The 6,000-nt window shown below is 39.7% G+C and overlaps 1 protein-coding gene across 2 annotated transcripts in view; it reads right to left on the reverse strand.

Annotated features, from left to right (window-relative positions):
* Positions 1-5,457, reverse strand: part of lrfn5a (leucine rich repeat and fibronectin type III domain containing 5a) — a 153,573-nt gene extending 148,116 nt beyond the window's left edge. Inside the window, exon 1 of one of the 2 annotated variants that reach the window (XM_030126156.1) lies at positions 4,456-5,456. The gene's annotated coding sequence lies outside the window, so the exon portion shown is untranslated. Of the gene's footprint in view, positions 1-4,455 lie in introns of both variants that reach the window. The other variant, XM_030126155.1, reaches the window with a different exon arrangement.
* Positions 5,458-6,000: the final 543 nt, after the last annotated feature.

A 6,000-nucleotide genomic window follows, 5' to 3' on the forward strand; every position in this document is an offset into this window, starting at 1 on the left:
TTCAAATAATTGTATAATTTACAGTGTGATGAAAGGCTTTAAAACAGCTGTTATTTCTTAATACTAGAGATGCCCTTGTTTTCCCAGCTCACAAGTGGGTATAAATAACAATTAAAACTAGAAACAGGAAATAAACAAGTGGTGCCAAGCACAACAAACCCCGCCCCTCGCATGTATTGTAGCTTATTTTGGCATCGATCCAGCTGATGTCATCATGTCTATGCTATGTCAATTACCTCTATATATGTACCAAGTTTGAAGTAAATTGAAACAAAATTGATGTTTTTATTGACATGTGAAATTTCGCCCATTATAAGTAAATGGGAGAAGAAAAAAGATTTTAAAAATTCATAAAAAATTTGAACTTTTACCTACTTTTCCCAAAATGTAATCACATCTATTCTGCATCACTGGGAATCTAAAAACCCAATTTGGTATGAATTCAACCAATAGTTTTGCTGCTACAGACATGTGAAACTTTGCCCATTATTTGTAAATGTTGATAAGAAAGATTTTAAAAATTCATAAAAAATTTGAACTTAAACCTTTTTTTTCCCTAAATGTAATGAGATCTATTCTAGGTCACTGGGAATCTATAAACCCAATTTGGTATGAATTAAAGCAATAGTTTTGCTGCTAGAGTGTTAAACAAACACAAGTAAACAAAGAAACAAACCGAACCAAAAACAATACCCCTTGCTTTCCCTTTGGGGGGCGGGGTAATAAATACAAAATAGGAAGACAGTGCATTCCTCTGCTATTAATAAAACTAATTAAATTTGTGTGAAATAGGACTAATATTCTCTCCTTCTCCACCCTAATAGTTGTGAGTTCACATTCAAGTGAGCTAGGTTCCATGGTTTAAGTGCAAAGACTAAAACCAGCTGAGGTAATCCAAAAGCCCCTGTTGTCACTCACTTGTGGTTTAACAAGTGAATAATGACGAAAATAAAAGTGGCTTTGTCCTCATTATGCCTTCAGACATACTGAGAGCACTTTAACGACACGCTGCTTTAGCTTATATCGACCACATGCATACTCCTGCACATGCAGAATTTCCGTCACCAAAACAATCAATCCAGATGTCACAACGTCAAACCGGCTTCCTATCAGGCCTGCCTCTCCAGCCCTAATAGGAAATGTTCCCTAACATCTGTGGTCTCTCCCTATCTCACTCTGCCTTCTCCTCCCTCACTGCTGCTCTCTCTCTGTCTGTCTCTGAGCAGTAGAATAAATTGAATTAGAGCTCCACCACCCACTCCGCAGGATCCTGCAGCCCTCTGTCAGATAGCTAAACAGAGAGAGGGAGAGAGAATAAGGGTTACAGCCAGATAAACACAGAGCAAAAAGAAAGATGGGGATAATAAAAAGACCCCTGCCCCTATGAAGAATAAAGAACAGCCCTTACAGGACTCACTGCATTGTACAAATGCCTGATAAGATTTAGCTTTTTTTTTTTTTTTTATTATTATTATTTTGGGGGGGCGATGTGAGGGTGAAACAGAGACAAACATGGTATCGAACAGAGTGAAATTCACAATAAGACAGATTTCCCTTCTGCCTGCCTTCCCTCAGTCTACTCTGCAGCCGTCAACACAACAGTGAGTTATCTTTCAATATCAAGACTGAAGCACATAAACACAACATCACAGGAATGAAGCCGCTGTTTCAGTACAATTTTGCGTGCAACTTATTTAGCGGTAAAGCCTGCAAAATGAATTCAATTTTTAAGTTTCAAGTTCCTCTCAGCCGCTTTCAAATGCCGCTTTCTTTTCTGTCAAAACTCGGTCTGTCACACAAATGCATTGCAATTCATTTTGTACCTAATGGCATGGCAAAACACTCCTTTCAGACATAAATAAGAGGCTAAACACAACTAAAATGGACTCAAAATCACTAGGTTCTCTCCCTTGCTCATTCACCCACACTCCTTTTGCTAGAGCCAGGAAGCATTTGCATAATGCCTCCATATCCATGGGCCATTAGCACCAGCATGAGTGGCTCGTGTGGATAAATTTATTGGCTTGATCAATCAACGCAAGCTACTGTACCGGTACAAACCGATGAAACTCCAATCCAAGCCAAGAAAGAGTCAGAGCAACAGAAACAAATGCAACAACACATTGAAAGTACACATTATTGGGAAAAAATATATATATTTGAGACTATTACTACTTGTTGATTGCACATTAGAGTTATAGGTAATTCATTTATGTGGAATTGTATGCCAAGACAAACCACTTTGATTGTCGTCTATGGATATAAATGTTAAACTATATTTTCAGGGCAGGTGGTACAGTTCCTTTGTAGCATTGACTGATGACAGTGAAAATGCAAACAATTACTGATACATACATGCAGGTACATGGAGGTTTTACATGGAAATGCTTATTGCCTTAACTTAAAGGCCAATTAATAAGAGCTGATGGTCTTTGTTTTGGAGTAGAGCATCAGCAGTAAGATCTATCCACACTGTCAGCAGCACCACAGACCTTAATGTTACCTTAGTAAAGATTATCTTATGTAAGGTTCAAATCTCATACCAATGTATCTATTAAATAAGAGTTTTCATAGTATTATATCACACACAAAATGATTACATGACATTAACACAAAAGAGATATAGTACAGTAAATGTTATTTTTATATTGTCCTTTATGCACAATGCTGCAGGTGTGACCCTATGTTCAGATTCTTAAAAAAAAAATGAAAGAAGCAGACATTTGGAGCCCATATTCTAATATTCATATCGCTCACTACAGCTTTTAAGAAGCGTAATTCAGATTAACCCTTTCATGCATAGTGGTCACTACGGTGGACAGCTATTCTACAGCTGTTCTCTTGTATATTCATGAATTTTGTTGTTCTTTTGTTTTTGTTTTTTTACACATATCTTTATTAAAGTTTTAAGACACCACATATCTTTTCTGACATGAATTGGTAACATTATGTAGATCTCTCCTGAGCATAAACCCCCAGAATCATCAGCCCTCCCCATAATTTTCACACAATTTATCAGTAAATACATGTTTCTGTGCATCAAAAATTAAACCCATGGTGTCCAGTTGAGTGGACATTTTTGCAACTTCATTGAAAAATAGGTTCATAAGAATTTTTTTTTTCATTATTGTTTTTAATTTATTTTTTTTTTGGATTATTTTTATTTCATTTATTTATTTTTATTTATTTTTCAGAGGAAAATTTTTCAATCACATTGTTTTTTTTCATGCCTAAAGAGGAATTAAAACACTCAGGAAAAAATTTTGATTAAGGTTCTCATAATTCGTGCATGAAACGGTTAATTCCAACGAATTTCCACGTTGTCACACATTCACTGCTGTAAATTAGGAAACAAACACCTATAATAATTTAAAACTAACAGATGAGAGCACACACACACACACACACACACACACACACACACACGCTGTAGACAATATGAGAGCTCCATCATCATCTCGCTCTGTGCCAGCAAGGTGTAGGGTTCAGCTGCGCACGCGCACACACACACACACACACACACACACACACACACACACACACACACACACACACACACACAGATGCTGCATCTCCATTTATGATGGAGGCATTGAAACTCTCGATCACTGTATATGAGCCAGTGTATGCCGTTAACATGCACATGAAACCCACAGGAACACGCGAGAACAAAGTCTGCGCCGTGCTCTGTCTGTGGAGGTAGGCGCAGTTTGTGGCGCACAAAAAGTGGCAGAGGCGCAGTGTTTACGTGCGCGCGCGCGCGTGAGTGTGCGCGTCCTACTAAGTATCCTCAAAGACGGTTAGAAATGATCCCGTAGCCTACACGGACCTCCCATCTGGCTTCACGGTTGCCAGACACACACACACACACACACACACACACACACACACACACACACACACACACACACACACACACACACTTCTTCCTGCGTGCGTCCACAGACAGCCAAGTGGATGCAGAGCTGCTGTAACACCAGCCTACCCACTCTAAGTAACCTACGTCTGGGTCCACCAAACCTACATGTGTGGTAGCTGTACGCGCACACACAAACACACACACACGCATATATGACATGCGCGCGCACACCCACACGCACGTTCACATTTCGCCTCAATAACTTATTGGTCTTATTTTTGACCTTGCAACGCGCTTAGAGCTGATTCCCTTTTATAACAGTAGCATCTTCTCCAAACCCCTCCACGCAGACCGCTTCCCAAATCCACGTCCCCTCGTCTGTGCGCTTCTCAGCCGCCCTAAATCCGCATCCACACCAAACATCTACACAAGACAATCTAGAAATAACGAACTTTACCTCTGCCCTTATTTTTACCCCTGTGCAGCCTTTATATTCCTCTGCTCCAACAGTCGCAGTCAGGAAAAGAAAGAAAGACAGAAAGACAGAGGAGGACACCAGCCGTCATTTCATGTTTAGAATAAATAAAGAAGTTTACCTCTTTCCGGACGTTTAAGTTTCTTCGAGTGTCAGAGGGCAATTATTTTTCCAAATCCCATAATTGGAATGGTAGTGGTGGTATTAGTTGTAACTCCACACAAATAGGTTCCAGAGAAGAGAATATGCCCCATATATGTGTGCGTCCAGGTAAATAGATTTAATATCCTTTGGGTGGCTGTAAATTCCGTATGGGTTTATAGTTCAATCCTGCCTTCCAGAGGGGTGCGTCCGTTTTGCATTCTCACAGCGCCCGACGACTACATCCTCCTCTTCTCCCTCCTATCGCTTTCTCTCTCTCCCCGTCTTTTCCTCCCGGTTTCATCCCTCCATCCGCGGGGTAATTGAAGAATCCCATCCGACAGAAACTGAAATGATCCCCCCCCCGCTCCTTGTGCCTCTTCTTTTTTTTTTCTCCTTCTCTTTTTCTCCTCCTCTTCTCCTTCTTCTTCTCAGTAGTGCCTCCTTCCCTCCTTTCTTTTTCCTGTCCTCGCTCGGTGAAAATTAGGAATTCCACTACAAGAAAAAATATCCCAAGCACAAGGGCGGAAAAGTCTTATTATTCCTAAAACAATCCCGTGGGTGAGGCTGAGTATGGTGACTGATGCACATGGATTTTAAGATCTCCAAAACAGGTCCAATAGCTGAGGTCCAGTCATTTCAAAGCTTTTTCACAACGGATTTTTGTAGGATTTTGACTTTACAGTGGAAAGCTTCTCTCTCTCTCTCTCTCTCTCAGTTTCTCAGTCTCTGTTAATGTCGCTCTCCCTCTGTTTAATTCTACTCCGTGCGCCTCCTCTGCAGTCCGGAACAGAATAGAATCAAATAAAATCTAAAAAAATAAAATAAAATAAAATAAATAAAAAAATAATTAATAAATAAAAAGAATTGATCTGAATAAGACCAAGCCGAGGTAACGTCCCAGTAAAGCCGTCCTCCGGTCACTCACGCCAACAGATTAACGGTACAGTCCCGCTGATCCTTCCTTCTCCTCGCCGGTCGCCTCTCCCACACCGTTAATCCACGCAGCGCAGCGGGCAAGACTACCGTCAAGACCCACGGAGTCACATAATAACACTTCCGGACTGTGTTTTCAGCATAAAAGTCTTCTGTTCAGATTCACTCTGCTGGTGCGATTTCTAATTTCACTTAAATCTAATAACACTGGGTTACAAACAAAAATTTTTTTTTGCAAGTTGTCTAGGTTTTTTCAACTGAATTAGGACCATTTTGCACCGCTAAATCCAAAAATGACATCTGTTTTTCTCAATCAGGTCAGGTTTTTTTTCTTTTTGCTAATTTGATTTTGAAAAATTTGATTTTCTCACAAAATATAATAATTAATACCAAAATAAGATTGGTAAGCACACTTTATGAAACTTGTGACTTGATTCCTGTTAGGTACAATGGTGTATTCACTGCAGATGTAGCAGAATACGTCAGACTTATTTTTGCAAGATCTTCTAGTCGAAGCCATTTCATTCACCTGGAATATTAAAAAAAAAACAATCATAAATTGGCAAAAGTTGAAGAACTCGTTTATTGC

This window comes from Sphaeramia orbicularis, chromosome 22 (genome assembly GCF_902148855.1).
Source record: "Sphaeramia orbicularis chromosome 22, fSphaOr1.1, whole genome shotgun sequence".
Lineage (NCBI taxonomy): Eukaryota > Metazoa > Chordata > Actinopteri > Kurtiformes > Apogonidae > Sphaeramia > Sphaeramia orbicularis.